General features: G+C 40.5%; 1 protein-coding gene across 1 annotated transcript in view; it reads left to right on the top strand.

Annotated features, from left to right (window-relative positions):
- Positions 1-3,144: 3,144 nt before the first annotated feature.
- dab1a (DAB adaptor protein 1a) overlaps positions 3,145-17,310 on the top strand; it is a 342,801-nt gene continuing 328,635 nt past the window's right edge. Inside the window, exon 1 of the mRNA XM_048602085.1 lies at positions 3,145-3,237. The gene's annotated coding sequence lies outside the window, so the exon portion shown is untranslated. The remainder of the gene's footprint in view (positions 3,238-17,310) is intronic.

Raw genomic sequence — 17,310 nt, 5'->3', positions numbered from 1 at the left:
TAAGATACCAAGTGGCTGTTGATTAAAGAGATGTCTCCCAAAGGCTCTGCCCCTTAAATTGTTTATATAATTATATTACATTATATTAATTATTGATTAAAGAGGAGTCTTCCAAAAGGCTGTTCCCCTTAAATTGTTTATTCTATGTTCTATTAAATGGTCATTTCATAAACATATGGATGTTAATGGAATAGTTTAGGTTAGATGGGCTTCAGATTGGTTTCCCAGGTCGGCGCAACATCGAGGGCCGAAGGGCCTGTACTGTGCTGTAATGTTCTATGTTCTATGTTCTATGTTTATGTAATCATATTATAGGTGGTTCATTAGACATTACAAGTTCTGCTCGATGACAACGAAGCTCAACAGCTAAGGTCTCACTCTGGTAGAACGCCTCAACAAGTGTGTTTGGGAGACTCCTTCACAGAAATATTGTGATAGCTACAAATATGTAACATCTCCTCCTTCCACAGGAGAAATATAGGACTAAATTATTGCTCATTACCACAAACAGACTTAACAGATTATGACAATAATTAAGAATGAGTAATGCATAGTTAATAAGATTGTACTTTCACCTAATTTTATCAACAAATCTAGACTGCCCTGAAGAATGGTGAAACAATCCATTTTAAATTCACATTGACTTTATCGAACACCACAAATTTTTAACCTGAAAGGAGTGAAGCCAGGATTGGTACATTAAAAGGGAGGAGATAATCAGTGACGATGAGGGAGAAGAGAAGGGGTAGAAATGGTATAATGGATAGACCAATATGGAAGTAAAAGAGTTTTATGGTCAGGAGAAATACTTAAGCTCATCATGGCTTTACAAAAATCCCCACTGAAGCTCTTTTCTCCCAAGCTGCCTGGAGCAGACCCCTTCTCTGACCTTGAGCCATCTCAACCTCGAGCTCACAGCAAATTGAGGAACATGCCTGTTGCATATTCTTTCCATCAGGATCCCAAAATTGCATTCTTCATGGCAATGCCATTAACAGAGTATAAATCTAAATGAAACAAATAGGCCACAGGATCAAATCCCTGGACGAAAAGCTTGCAAACGGATGTGGACCTGGAAAGTGGTACTACATGTCTAACTGCAATTTTCAAATGACTACCACCTCTTATTGTTGGCAGAAACACTTTCAACCAACATGGAAGACACAGCACTAGTTCAAGACAGTTACAAAACCAAGTGAAGCATGATTTTGCAGTTCTTATATTTCTTCAAAAGCAGTCCTAAGGTTAGCCAGCCAATGGTATATGAAGGGTGGCTGAATTTTTTTTATTCATTCACAGGATGTGGGCATTGCTGGCCAGACAGCATTTATTGCCCATCCCTAATTGCCTGTGGATCTGGGGTCACATGTAGGCCAAACCAGGTGAGGATGGCAGTTTCCTTTCCTAAAGGACATCAGTGAACCAGAGATAGTAGGAACTGCAGATGCTGGAAAATCTGAGATAACAAGCTGTAGAGCTGGATGAACACAGCAGGCCAAGCAGCATCATAGGAGCAGGAAGGCTGACGTTTCGGGCCTAGACCCTCGAAACGTCAGCCTTCCTGCTCCTATGATGCTGCTTGGCCTGCTGTGTTCATCCACCTCCTACACCTTGTTATCTTAGTGAACCAGATGCATTTTTCTGACAATCGACAATGGATTCACAGTCATCATTAGTTTCTTAATTCCAGATATATCCACCATCTGCCGTGACGGGATTTCAACCCGGGTCCCCAGAATACTATCTGGGTTTCTGGATTAACAGTCCAGTGACAACACCACTAGGTCATCACCTCCCCGATTCGAACTAAATTCATCAGGAAGCATTTTAGGTAAAATGTCGGGATGGGATTGATGCTATTTACTCCTTCACTGTTGCACTGGTGGTATAATGCTGGTATTAAATGATGGTGTGTACTGATTGAAATGCTCAACTGCCAGATTAATCAATCTCACCAAAGCTTGCTGCAGTGACCCTCCACTAAGCAATAATTAAATTTTAACTGCCATATAGCATCCCAAGTGTTTGGTTATAAGCTAAGCAATTCTTTCACTTGAGTACAGATTATTTTATGACCACTGCCATGTATTAATCAGTGTGAGAATAAAGTGGAGCTGGACATACAAGGCTGTAGGATGCAGCCCTGTTAGCTGGCCTAGCCAAAATGCCATACATGTAGAAAGCTCTCATAAAATGACATACTGCGAGAACCTTGATTCAGAATTCCAATCACAATTCACAATCCTTCAGATCAGAATACAGACAGTCTTGCTTCACTCATTTTCATGCTTACTGCTTTTCATTGTTATTGGTAGCTCTTGTATGTGAATCTACCATTAGCAGACAATGTATGATGGATGGGCAGGAATGACTCATTCTTCAAGAAGCCTGGAAATGATTCTTGCAAGAGCTCCTTGATGTGTTATTGTTGTGAATGGATCAAATGAAATAGAATGTGGCTTTTTGCTGCCCTTGTTGCATCATGGGTGTTGTAAGTATGTGTCCTTTTCACAGGCGCTATTTGCTGAAAGAAAGCTTTCAGAAAACAAATAAATGTAACTGTATTAACTGTTCAAAGCTGCCAGACTGTGCAGAGAAAGAGGTATTTTGTTTACAATTCAAGAGCTAGTTCAGTTGCATCTGTGCTGCTTTAATCAGTATATTGCTTCCAGCAAATTCAAACAGGATTTATAAGATTTATGATATATCAGATTATTTCCTCTTTTAGGTGTTTTGTTCAAATAACTCATTCCACAATCCTGCTGATCTGTATAAACACACTCTTGAAGTCAGTTAGGTATATTGTGCTATAAAGCCAGGGTGGAAAGTGATTCTGTAATGCATTTGAAAAATATAAAATTATTTTACTACAAAATTATACGTGTTTGTGTTATAATCAAACTATCAAGGTCAGATTCCTTAGTTGATTAATTTTTGCATTCGTGCTTGGGATGTGAGCGTCACTGCAATGGAAAGATTTAAGTGATCATTCCCATTTGCTCTTATTAAAGTGGTGTGAGCTGCCTTTTTGAACTGCTGTAGTCTGATTAATGTAGGCACAACCCACAGTGCTGGTAGGGAGGGTGTGCCAGGATTTTGACCCAGAAACAGCAGTACCGGATCAGGATGCTGTGTGGCTTGGAGGTGAAGTTGGTTGGTGTTTCCATGCATCTGTTGCCTTTATTCCTTTATGTAGTATAGCTCATTGATTTGGAAGGTGTTGTTGATGGAGCCTTGGTAAGTTGTGGCAGTGCATCTTTTAATGTTACTCACTCCCGCCGCAGTGTTTCAATGATCGAAGGCATGAAGATTCAAGAGGGTGATTTGGTGCCAATTAACAGCCTGGTGCAGTTAATAGTTTGATCAATAGTCAGCCCCAGCATGATGTTAGTGGATTCAGCAATGGTAATGCCACTAAATGTCAAGAGGAAGGGGCCGAGATGGATCATCTACTTGAAACTTCTGGTTGAAAATGACAGTTTGTAGAGGCCCTGTCATTATTGAGGGCAGAAACACAAATGTTCATTGAGTCTTCTACTTTGATTTTTTCACAGTCATCAGTTATCAATAATTATTGTCACTATTCACAAATGGACTGCAGAATTTTGATTTGGTCTGATGCTATTCCCATGTTTAACATGCATGTAGCTGTGTGTTATATCATTGTCAGGTAGACTGAAGTAGGAAAGGCTAAATAGCTTTCTTCTTCTTACTGACTCTAAACCATCTGCTGTAATTTTTAGTAGGTCTGTCCTGCTGGCAAGGCAAGAAATAGTAATGGATGGCTATCTAAGTGTCCAGGACATTGGCTATAAGTCATGTCTTTGACAGTAAATTGGAGTTGGAAAAGCACAGCCGGCCAGACAGCATCCAAGGAGCAGGAAAGTTAAGGCTTCGGGCTGAAACACTTTGTTGGGACTGGGGAGTGGGAAAAGAGCCCAGAAATAAATAGGCAGGGGTGGGAGAATGGTGGGGGGAGGGTAGGTGAGACTGAGATAGGTGGATGCAGGTAGGGGGTTATTGTGATTGGCCAGTGGGAAGGGTGGAGCGGATAGGTGAGTAGGAAGATGGGCAGGTTGAGGGTGGAGATATTTAGATAGTTCCCCAACTTCGCACTACCCATTTTTATCTCCTACCCAAGATCCATAAGCCTGACTGCCCCAGTCAACCCATTGTTTCTGTCTGCTCCTGCCCCACTGAGCTCATCTCAAAGAACAAAGAACAAAGAAAATTACAGCACAGGAACAGGCCTTTCGGCCCACCAAGCCTATGCCGATCCAGAACCTCTATCTAAACCTGTCGCCTATTTTCCAAGGATCTGTATCCCTCTGCTCCATGCCCATTCATGTATCTGTCTAGATACATCTTAAATGACGCCATCGTGCCCACCTCTTCTACCTCCGCTGGCAACATGTTCCAGGCACCCACCACCCTCTGCGTAAAGAACTTTCCACTCATATCTCCCTTAAACTTTTCCCCTCTCACCTTGAAATCATGATCCCGAGTAACTGAGTCCCCCACTCTGGGAAAAAGCTTCTTGCTATCCACCCTGTCTATACCTCTCATGATTTTGTAGACCTAAATCAGGTCCCCCCTCAACCTCCATCTTTCTAATGTAATTAATTCTAATCTACTCAACCTCTCTTCATAGCCAGCGCCCTCCATACCAGGCAACATCCTGGTGAATCTCCTCTGCACCCTCTCCAAAGCATCCACATCCTTTTGGTAATGTGGCGACCAAAACTGTACGCAGTATTCCAAATGTGGTCGAACCAAAGTCCTATACAACTGTAACATGACCTGCCAACTCTTGTACTCAATACCCCATCCGATGAATGAAAGCATACCGTATGCCTTCCTGACCACTCTATCGACCTGCATTGCCACCTTCAGGGTACACCCAGATCTCTGCGCATCAATTTTCCCCAGGACTTTTCCATTTACTGTATATTGTTGTTGGAAGGAAGAGGGTTTGAGGGCAGAAGCGTGGGAAATGGGGAAGATGCGGTTGAGGCATCCTTAATAATGGAGGAGGGGAAACCATGGTCTCTAATGTAGGAGGATATCTGGGAAGTCCTGGAGCAGAATGGCTCATCCTGGGAACAGATACGGCGGAGGCGGAGGAATTGTGAGTATGGGATAACATTTTTACAGGAGGATGGGTGAGAGGAGGTGTAGTTGAGGTAATTGTGGGAGTCAACTCCATGCTTTCCCCTTTGGTCCAGGTACTCTGCACCTACGTTCGAGACACAACCAATGTCCTCCACCTTTTCCAAAACTTTCAATTGCACAGCCCCCAACACCTCATTTTCACCATGGATCATCAGTCCCTGTACACCTGCATCCCCCATGAGGATTGCGTAAAAGTCCCCCACTTCTTCCTCACCCATGGGTCCATCCAGACCCCCTCCACCAGTATTCTCATTCCTTGGCAGAACTGGTCCTCACCTTCAACAATTTTTCCTTTGATTCCTCCCACTTCCTACAAACCAAAGGGGTGGCTGTGGGCACCCGCATGGGCCTGAGCTATGCCTGCCTCTTTGTAGGATTCATGGAACAGTCCCTCTTCAACAACTGCACTGGCACCATCCCTCATCTCTTTCTCCACGAAGAGCTCAAACAGTTCATCAACTTCGCCAACACCTTCAACCGTGCCTTCAAATTCATCTGGACCATTTTTGACACCACACTCCCCTTCCTGAACCTTTCTGTCTCCATCTCCGGTAACTGACACACCACTGATATCCATTTCAAACCCACTGCCTCCCACAATTACCTCAACTGCACCTCCTCTCACCCATCCTCCTGTAAAAATGTTATCCCATACTCACAATTCCTCCGCCTCTGCCGTATCTGCTCCCAGGATGAGGCATTCTGTTCTCAGACTTCCCAGATATCCTCCTACATTGGAGACCATGGTTTCCCCTCCTTCATTATTAAGGATGCCTCAACCGCATCTTCCCCATTTCCCACGCTTCTGCCCTCAAACCCTCTTCCTTCCAACAACAATAAGGATACAGTCCCCTTGGTCCTCACGTACCACCCCACCAACTTCCAAATACAATGCATTATCCTCTGACATTTCCGCCACCATAAAGATATTTCCCTCCCCACCCCTGTCCACTTTCCTCTGGGGCCGTTCACTCTGCGACTCCCTCGTCAGCTCCAAACTCCCCACCAACCCCTCCACCACATCCGGCACCTTTCCCTGCAACCGCAGGAGGTGCTACACCTGCCGCTACACCTCCCCTCTCACCTCCATTCAAGGCCCCAAACAATCCTTTCAAATCTATCAGAGATTCACCTGTAATTCATCTGACCTCATTTCCTGTATTCGTTGCTCCCGATGTGGTCTCTTCGAGGCAGGGGAGACCAAACGCAGTCTTTGGGACCGGTTTGTGGAGCATCTGCGCTCTGCATGCACCCATCAACCCGACCATCCGGTTGCCATCCATTTTAACTCCCCCTCCCACTGCCACTCCTCCGGTGATATGTCCAGCCTTGGCCTCCTCATCTGTCAGAGTGAGGCCAAATGTAAACTGGTGGAACAACACCTGATATTTCACCTTGGGAGCTTACAGACCAATGGCCTGAATATTAACTTCACCAGCTTCAAAATCTCTCCTCCCCCCCAACCTATCCATCTTCTGACTCACCTGTCCACTCCACCCTTCCCACTGACTAACCACAGTAACACCCTACCTGCATCCACCTAACTCCACTTCACCTACGCTACCCCCATCCCCACTCACCTCCCTCCCTCTATTTATTTCTGGGCTCCCTTCCCTCTCCCCTGTCCTGATGAAGGGTTTTGGCCTGGAACATTAACCTTCCTGCACCTCAGATGCCAACCAGCTGTGCTTTTCCAGTTCCCTATTTATTGATTCTAGCTTTCAGCATCTGTAGTCCTTCCTGTCTCCATGTCTTTGACAGTATGTCTGTTTCACTCCACTGTCACTTGATTAGTATGCACGACAGCTATCCCAATTTTGACAAGGACATTAAAGGACTTTAGACAGTTGACTGAGATGGGTGGCTTTTGATATTTTTCATGCTTAGGTTGATGCCAGATGGCTAGTCCATTTCTTTTCTCATTAGAATTTTTATAGTGCTTTTGACGCAATAAAAAAACTTGTTCAGCTGTTTCAGAGAATAGTTAAGAGTCATCCACATTGGCTGGAGCCACATATAGGCTCAAACAGTTAAGCATGGCAGATTTCCTTCCCTAATGGATATTAGTGAACCAGATTGTTCTGTATGTTAATAGGATAGTTTCTTGGTATTCCAAATTCACTTACGTAATTGAGCTTAAATTCCCAAGCTGCTGTGAGGAGGTTTGAATTCATGAAATGTCGATCATTAGTCCATGTATGTGTTATTAGTCCAGCAACGTAGCCACTATACTTCCATTTCCACTATTACAGATAATGATGTATTACACACTTTTTGCTATATACAGATTATTGTAAATGTACAAAAGCTGAAGTTGCTTCTTTCTTGGTGTGTTTATGTAGAAGAACTTAAAGAGAAAATATGCTAAGAATTTTGAGATGACTTGCTTCTTCCCAAGTCAAACACAAGAGCAAGTTTTAATTGCAATTCATAAATTGCATTGTACGCAATTAGAATAAATGGAAATGGTTGAAGTAACTTGTTGAATAAACCTGCTTAATTGTAATCAAAGAAATAGTGTATTCAAGGGATAGCTTTGGATGAACGTATCTCAAATTGGACCAATTTAAAATCATTCAGATTTACCAGATGTTTAGCATTGACTCCTAAAAAGGAAAAATAGATTAAGTTTAAAAAATATATAGTTTTCAAAGATTTTTAATGAAAGTTACAATAACAGCTCCATGGGAAAAGAGGAGTAAGTGGAAACATCATATTGCAAGAGATTGACTTGTTTTTATTTATTGCTCTGGTAGTTTCAATTTTTTTTGATTTTGTTGATTGGTGAATCCTTGTTATCATTGATTCACATAGTGTTTCTTGTGATGAAAGTTGAAAACTTTGTGTATGAGTGATCTTTTTGAAATGTATATAATTCTAATTGCGTTAGATGCCAGGAGGAATGTTTCACTTAATTGGGGTGTCTGAACGAGGGGTCATAATCTCAGGATATAGTTGGTCATATAGGATTGAGATAAGGAGCAATTTCTTCACTCACATGGCAGTGCACCTATGGAATTCTCTGCCACAGAATGCTGTAGAGGCCAAGTCACTGAATATATTCAAAAAGAAATTGCTTTTTTTTAGATTTTAAAGGCATCATGGGGTGTGGGGAGAAAGTAGGAAAATGGCATTGTGGTAGATGATCATCAGCCATGATCATATTGAATGGGAGAGCAGGTTTGAACAGCTGAATGGCCTGTCGCTGCTCCTAGTTTCTCTGTTACTATGTCTAAAGTCCCACCACATTTAACATAGACTGGATGATGTAATGTGAAAACATTGGACTTTCACCTGTTGTAGTATCAAAGTCAATCCAGAGGGATAGAATTGACATTTGTTTCTTTTATCTTTTTTTAACTACTTTTGTTAAGGTAAAAAATGTTTGTGCTGTGAATGACTGACTGGTTTTCTATTCTAGACATTTATTGCTAGTATCATGTATTATTTGATGACTCATATAATTTGATGCAGAAAATAATTCTCTGTAGTTTCACAATGTAGTGCATTTTATTTTCATACTCAAAAGAGCTACCTCTGCTCCATCAGTGCAACCCCTTTTAGTTTTGATTCCAGCAATCCTTATGAGTTTGGTGTGAAATTTTGGACATTTTGTCTAAGGATTTAAATTCCAAGTTAACATAATGCATTGATCTTTAATTGCTTAGTTGCTGCGTATAATTCAAATACAGCACTGGTAGCAATTAGCTGTCTGCAATTTTCAAACTTTTGTTTCAAACTTCTAAAGATAATCGACATTCAAAATGAATCAATTGGAAATTCGGGGATAAAACAAAATACCTCAAAAACCTCAAATAGCTAGGATTTCTTGTATTTTTCAATGCAGTTTGTTTTTAATAATGTTATTAGCAAGGAAATTCAGTTGTAACTGAGTTACATAGTTTCATCTTAAAAGCAATGTTATCTACGAAACTTGCTAGCTCTCTTATATATGATACTTCATTATTCTTTATGCTAATTTTGCTATATGTCCAAGGAAACCCTTTCCTAATAAGTAACATGCCTCCATACTAAACAACAGTTGCCAAGTTTTCTGGTTTTCCTATACTAATTGAATATATTTAGGGTCAACACCTCAAAAGCTTTGTTCTATTTATAAAGTTGTCTGAAAGTTTTCTCTTGCTTTCTTATTTGCTTGTTGCGACCCGAACCATCCATAGTGTGAGGAGTTTCCTGCTGTCAAGTTGTAGGAGCTACCTCTTAAAATGATTGTACAGCCACATGTTCTTCTCAAGGTGAAATCCTCCCAACTGGTTTATAATGGAGCAGCAGACAGAAAAGATCAAAAGAGTGAGCGATCATGAGAGAAGACAGCAATACACCTACTATTACGTTTGCCTGTCAAGACTGTTGTAAAGAACTATACATTAGTAGACTGTGGAGGAAGCCAGCTATGTAACATCCAGAAGAACAACTTAGATTTCAGGCAACTTCATGAACAGTGTTTTCAGTATAAGAGATAAAAATGATCATGTCTTGAATTTCCAAAGTTCCATCTACTTTCAGTCAGCTACAGGAGATCTATGCAATGTCAGGCAAAAATCTGTAATGGTCTGGAAATACCACAGACGGATGCCATGTTCTGAAACACATTTGATTTTACCAGCTGTGGAATGAGATGTGCTGAATAGAGATGTTCAGTTCTACAGCTGGACTCTCTAGATGCCATGGTCAATCAATGTCACTTGTGACGCTAAAGCTGCTGACTTGAAAACTAACGAATTATATGATAGTTTTCAAAATGATCGCTCCTGGTAAAATGTGGTATTTTCTACCTGTACCAATATGTAGTAGAGTAAGGGTTTGTTGAAGTAGTTCACTGCCACCAATCAACTTTGCCTTTGCTTTGTCTTAGACATATCTTGATTAGTGTTAGAGCATATGGTACTGTAGAGTATTTATAGAAAAGATACTGTTCATGGAATGCAAGAAGGTTTATTGCATGAAAGCAACAAGTACCACTTTATTTGGCCAGGCATACATTCTAGGATCTTAGGGATATAGTACATGTACATCTGCTCCCTAAACAAGCTAGAGTAGAGCTCCTTGTCTTCAGACTGAGTGTGACATTAATTGAATTGGTGGAGCTAATGTAACATAACATTAAACACCTTGAGAACCAATATTTTAAACAACAGCATACATCAAGAGAAAATTTCTAGCTCATTAAATGTGTGGACTACCTTTTGATATCCAGCAATGAAAACTATACATCAAACACAGCAGGCTAGGAATGACCATGCACACTAATCTGTGCTATTCAGCAATCTTGTGGTTACTCAGTGAAGTGAGCTGAACTAACTGATGGATCCAAAAGGACAAGAGCTATCCTGAACTTAGGTCCTCATTGGTAGCACACTCATCTGAGTCAAAGGTTTTTGGACCTGTTCCAATACTTCAGCAGAAAAATCAAGGCTGACAGTTCAGTGTAGCCCCATCTTCCCTCTATTTGTAAACAAATCAGATAGCACGATTTTGAAGAAGAGCAGGGTAGTTATCCCAGTGTCCAGACCATTATTTCTCTTTCAATCAATATCACAAAAACAGATTATTGGGTCATTATCACAATGCTGTTTGTGGGAGCATGCAGGGCACAATTTGGCTGCCAATCTTCCTGCATTACAAAAATGGTGAAATTTAATAAATACTTTACTGGGCATAAGTTGCCTTACGACCAAGTTACAATATAAATGAAAGTCTTTTTTTCTTGCAAGCGCGGTACTGGGACCAGTCACACAGCAGATGGGGATGCTGGAAAGCCAATTCAGCTGCTGCCATAAGCTATTGGATGTTTGGAAGTGTACAACAGAGATTGTGACACAAATACAAGAACAAATGGTTTACTGTACACTTCACTGTTGTACTTACCATTAGAGCTGAGCCTGGATTTAATAGGAGAGTCCCTCGCACTGGAAGGTTCTGAGCTGCATAATGCCTGCTCAGATATATCATTGCCTCCACTTGCCAGGACAGGTAAAGTTCATATAGACATGTTGAGCACCTTCGTGCCTCCATCTACCATGCACAGCTTGCCTAACTTCTCCCATACTCTCAGACATCAACAAAATTTAAATCCCTCTATACAAGTCTTGTCTCACAATTTATAGTCCATCATTGTGGTATTGTCCTTGTTGTTTTCTAATACATCAGTGACCTAAGATAGGACATCTAAAATTTCTAACTGTATTCCTGCTACATCCCAAGGATGATGATGAGTACAAGGTTAGACTTGCTTATTTCAGCTTGTATTCAAACATCTTTGAGATGCATGCTTGTATTTGATCAGCATTGTAGATAACAGCTTCAAAGTCAGAAGCTTTTATTCAGAATTTTAGTTTGAAGTCAGTGGGGAGACAAATCTATTTACATTGATCGAGAATTTTCAGTGAATGATAAAGGGTAGATTTTTGTTTGTTTCAGTACAATTTATTGAGATGAGAAGAAGTAAGTTCGCTTGGAAAAATTATGGTTAAAAACGATGCTTTTGGGACACAGTCTGACTGTCAATAAAACGGATGCAGCACCGTCATTCTTAACTGAATTTTCAAAGAAATAGTTGTGACTACAAAACAGTCATGTCAGTGGGAGATAACACCTCACAACTAGGAAATGTTTCAAAAATAGTGAAGAATAGTATAGTGGTTGTTGGGAGGTGAGGGAGGTGGAAAGGATGGAAAATAAATAATTTAACTCCATTTACACTCCCCTCTGAAATGATCCTCACCTTTTTAAGAACATGATTTTGCTTGAAATATCTGTGCTTGTGAATAAAACATTAATTCATTTTCATTTAGATAACTTCTTGACTGGTATCCAATGCATATTTGTATTTAGGTAACTAGTAGTGTGGATTTAATCCAAAAAAGGGATTTTTTTTTGAGTGAGTTGAAACTGGCAAAATTATTTTAGACAATTGTATTAATTACTGTGTGCCTTTTATTGAGAAGGTTGGATGCAGAGTCAATGTTCATGTTTCAGAAGCCCACAACAGTTAAGGTAATGAGTGAAGAGATAATTAAGAAATAATAAGATAGTGTGAGAGAAGGAAACATGGCAAACTGCAGGAAAAATGCAAGAAACAAAGAGTGCTGAAATTGGAAGACTTTATACTCAAGTATCAATTGCATTAATGTTAGAATAAAGGGTAAGGAGGGGGAAGATTTTCATTATTATATTCGGGACAACTGCTTGTCCTATATATTTTTGGCTCATCTAGGAAGTAGACATGGATCTAGTACTGGAAAATCAGATGAGCCAAGAGAATCAAGTGTCTGTGGGATAGCATGGGGATAAAAATGATCATTATGCACAAAGTTATGATTATTGCTCAGAAAAGAGGAATAGCGCTTTTCATTTAACAATGGTCATCACCAATAGAAGAATACCAAATTTCAAACAGAACAAGAATTTAGACTGCATGACAAAAGTTTGGCATATTTGATACTGATTGTTCAAGGCATTGCCATGGGGGATACACCAGGGAGCTATTGGCTAATTCATAAAAGGAACAATGGCAAGACATGTTCCTTTCTTCCTGCAGAGGACTGGTCCCTGCACACAAATTAGCTTATCGATGGAGAAGATCAAGAAACAATCTAAAGTAGAACTTCTAAACGAACTAACCTCAATGCGATGTGAATGCATGCCAGCAAGAAAAATAGAATCAAATATTAACCGGAAAATCTGTAATAAATAATGGGTATTCTTTAAGAAAGAGTTGTTTCTACTGCAGGCTTTGTACATTCCAACAGGGTAAAAGAGGTATGGAAGTCAAATCCAAGGCTACTTGGACATTGAGGAAGTTAGATAATATGCAGAAACAAGATAGAGGTTGTACAATGTATGTCAGGTGAATACTTCAAGCGGGAATTGAATCAAATAAAGTAGGTTGAGAGTGATGTGACAAGAAATGAAGACAAACCCAGTCAACACAATCTCTCCTCATAAGACAGATCCCTGCCATCCCTAGAATAGCCAATGTTGTTCCATTGTTTAAGAAGAATAGCAGGGATGACCCTGGAAATTATAGGCTGAGAGTCTCATGTCGGTGGTAGGAAAGTTATTGGAAAAGATTCTCAGAGACAAGCCCTATACGCACTTAGAAGCAAATGGACTTATTAGCAATAGACAGCATGGTTTTGTGTGGGGAAGTTTGTGCCTCACTAACTTGATCAAGTTTTTTGAGGAGGTGATGAAGATGATTGAGAGAAAAGCAGTAGATGTTGTCTACATGGGTTTCAGTAAAGCCTTTGACAAGGTCCCTCGTGGCAGACTGGTTCAAAAGGTAAAGTTGCATGGTATCAGGGGTGAGCTAGCAAGGTGGAATTAGAACTGGTTTAGTCATAGGAAACAGAAGGTAGTGGTGGAAGGATGCTTTTTGGAATGGAGGGTTGTGACCAGTGGTGTTCCACAGGGACCAGTGCTGGGGCCTCTGCTGTTGGTGGTTTACGTAAATGATTTGGAGGAAAACATAGCTAGTCTAATTGATAAGTTTGCAAATGATACAAAGATTGGTGGAGTTGCAGATAGTGAGCAGTATATAAATTAGTTGGAGACATGGGCAGAAAATGGCAGGTGGAGTTTAATCAGGACAAATGTGAGGTGATGCGTTTTGGAAGGTCAAGTACAGGTGGAAATTATACAGTGGCAGAACTCTATTGATATGCAGCGGGATCTGGGTATGCAGGTCCACAGATCACTGAAGATGGCAATGCAGGTAGGTAAGGTGGTAAAAAAAGGTTATGGTACGCTTGCCTTTATTAGAAGGGGTATTGAGTATAAGGATAGACAAGTTATGCTACAGCTCTATAGAACTTTAGTTCACCCACACTTGGAATATTGCATACAGTTCTGGTCACCACACTCCCAGAAGGATGTGGAAGCTTTGGAGAGGGTACAGGAAAGGTTTACCAGAATGTTGCCTGGTATGGGGGATTTTAGCTATGAAGAAAGGTTGGATAGACTGGGTTTGTTTTCACTGGAATGCAGGACATTAAGAGGTGACCTGAAAGAAGATTTTAAGCTTGTGAATGGTATGGATAGAGTGGAAAGTATGAGGCTTCTTCCCAGCATGAAGGAGACAATTACTAGGTGACACAGGTTCAAGGTGCAAGGGGAGATGTTTAACAGAGATGTACAAAGCAAGTTTTTCATACAAAGGGTGGTGAGTGTCTGGAACACATTGACAGAGGAGGTTGTAGAAACAGACACAATAGCCGCATTCATAGAATCATAGAATCCCTACAGTGTGGAAACAGTCCATTCGGCCCAACAAGTCCACACTGACTACGAAGAGCATCCCACCCTGACTCATTCGCCTACCTCTGCATTTCCCCATGTCTATCCCACCTAACCTAAACATCCCTGGACACTACAGGCAATTTAGCATAGCCAATCCACCTCCCCTGCACATCTTTGGACTGTAGGAGGAAACCGGAGCACCCGGAGGAAACCCACACAGACACAGGGAGAACGTACAAACTCCACACAGACAGTCACCCGAGGGTGGAATTGAACCCGGGTTCCTGTCGCTGTGAGGCAGCAGTGCTAACCACTGAGCCACTGTGCCACCCAAAGCACCGTCTGGACATATACATGAATAGGAAGAAAATTGAGGGATATGGGTCCTGTAAGTGAAGACAGTTTTAATATAAGGACAAAATGCAGTGTTGCAGGTTTGGAGGGCCAAAGGGCCTCTTTCTATGCTGCTTTGTTCTTTGTGTTCTATCTTCTATCGTAGGAATCAGTCTAGTGAACCTTTGTTGAACACCCTCTCTTGAAAGTATATCTTTTCTTAGATAAGGAGATTAAAACTCAACTGCACACAATACATGTGGTGTAGTGTCACCAAGGCCCTGATCAGTTGTAATAAGACTTCCATGCTCCTGTACCCAAAATCTCTTGCAGTGAAGGTCAGCATGCTATTTGCCTTCCTAATTGTTTGCTGCACATGCATGCTTGGTTTTCAGTGACCAGTGCACAAAGATGCCCAGATCTCTCTGTATCTCAACATCCCCCAATCTATCACCATTTAAATAATACTCTACCACTTTGTTCTTTCAACTGAAGAGAACAGCTTCACACTTATCCATATTATTTTGCATCTGCCATGCATTTGCCCACTCACACAATTTGTTTAAATTGCCTTCACATTTCTTTGCATCCTCTTCACCACTGATAACACCATCTAGTTTTGAGTCATGGGAACTTGGGAACATTACATTTGACTCCCTTTCCCAACTCATTGATATTTGGTCGGATAGCTTTGAACCAGTACTGATCCCTTTGGTACCCCATTCGTTACCACCTTCCATATCATTATTTCTACTGTCCGTTTTCTAACCACTAACCAATATTCAGTCCGTGCCAGTATGTTACCAGTAACCCCATGTGCTTTGATTTTGCATGGTAACTGTCCTATGTGGGATTTTATCAAAAGCTTTCTAATAATCCAAGAACATCACATCCACTCAGTCTTCCTCACCTATTCTATCAGTTATATCCTCGGAAAAAACCTCCAGTAGTTTTATCAAATGCAACTTCCCTTTCATAAATCCATGTTAACTTTGTGTGATTCCATCGGTGTTTTCACATCCTTTACAAAAAGACAATAGATATAGGGTAGAGTTACCAGAAGAGTTTGAAGGATGATGGATTTTAGCTACAACATTAATTTGAAGAAAGTGGATTTGTTCTCCTTGAGCAAAGAAGATTGTGGGGATATTTAATAAAAGTGTATAAGATTGTGACTGGTTTAGGTAATATTAGGCAAAGAAAAACTGTTTCTATTAATTGATAGTGCAAGGAATAGCAAACACAGATTTAAGGTTTAGGGAAAGAGATACAGGGTTAATACGATAAAGAACATTTATATGCTGCAAAATGTAAAATTCTGGACCTTGCTGCCTACAAGGGTGTTGGAAGTGGGGAAAATATGATTCAAAAGTAAACTGGATGGACACCTGTGAGAAATAAATGTCCATGACTGAGGAGATAGAACGGGGGATTGTGACTGATTGAATTGCTCTGGATCACATTTATGGACTTGCTGGGTTGAATGGTTTAATTTTGTACTATTCTGATTCTATGATTCAATGATGAAATAATGTCCTACTTGGATTTTACAAATCTTCAAGCTATACAAGAAAGGTGAAACTGATAAAATGCAGGTAGATGGCTAGTTACGCTAGATTGGTAAGAAAGACTTTTTTTATCATCAGCTCAAGTTAAAGAAGTATGATATAGGTTAAGTAAGAAAGTTTTTCTACTTACAGGGAGCCAGCAACTCCTGCAATAGGAGTTCTGTCTGTGAGTGCAGGTTCATGACAAGGGCTCAAAATAGTCAGGTTAACTTCAGTGGCAGGGAAAATTCTTGAAGCAATTACTCAGGATTGAATGAGTGGTAACATAGAAAAATGTGAGTCAGGTAGACTTCTTCAGGGAAAATAATGCTTAACTAACTTGCTGGAGTTTTTTAAACAGGTAACAGAGAGAGCTGATGAGAGTAATACTGTTGATATGGTGTACATGGACTTCAAAAAGACAATCAAACTAGTGCAGAAGAACAGACCTGTTAGAAAAGTTATAGTTCACTGAATAAATGGGACAGTAGCAACAAAAATTGGTTGAGAGAAAGGAAACAAAGAGTAAGGTTAATGTATATTTTTTGGGCTGGACAAAAGTTGTAATGGAGATCCCTAGGGGTTTGCCTTGGGATGCTAGGCATGGTTTTTCTGTTTTTATAAATGATTTAGATTTTGGCTTGCAGGGGCCCATTCTGAGCTTGCACATGATATAAAACTTAAAAGTTTATAAAACTATAAACTGTGAGGAGGACAGTGTAAAACTGCAGAATAATACTGACAAGTTCTTACAGTGGTAATGTAGATGGTAGATGAAGTTCAATGCAGAGAATAAAATTGAGGTAATAAATTTTTGTAGAAGGAGAATAGAACAACTGCATAAAATAAAGGGCACTACCCTGAATGATGTTCACGAGCAGAGAGACTTAGATGATTCTGTGCATAAATCACTCATGGTCATAGGAGATACAGAACAAGCAGTTAATAAGGCATTGTAAGCTTTATTAATAGAGGCTTAAAGCACAGGAGCAAAGAG

The sequence above is a fragment of the Rhincodon typus genome, chromosome 10 (genome assembly GCF_021869965.1).
Source record: "Rhincodon typus isolate 14 chromosome 10, sRhiTyp1.1, whole genome shotgun sequence".
In the NCBI taxonomy this organism is placed as follows: domain Eukaryota; kingdom Metazoa; phylum Chordata; class Chondrichthyes; order Orectolobiformes; family Rhincodontidae; genus Rhincodon; species Rhincodon typus.
This window is presented reverse-complemented; position numbering and strand designations above follow the sequence as displayed.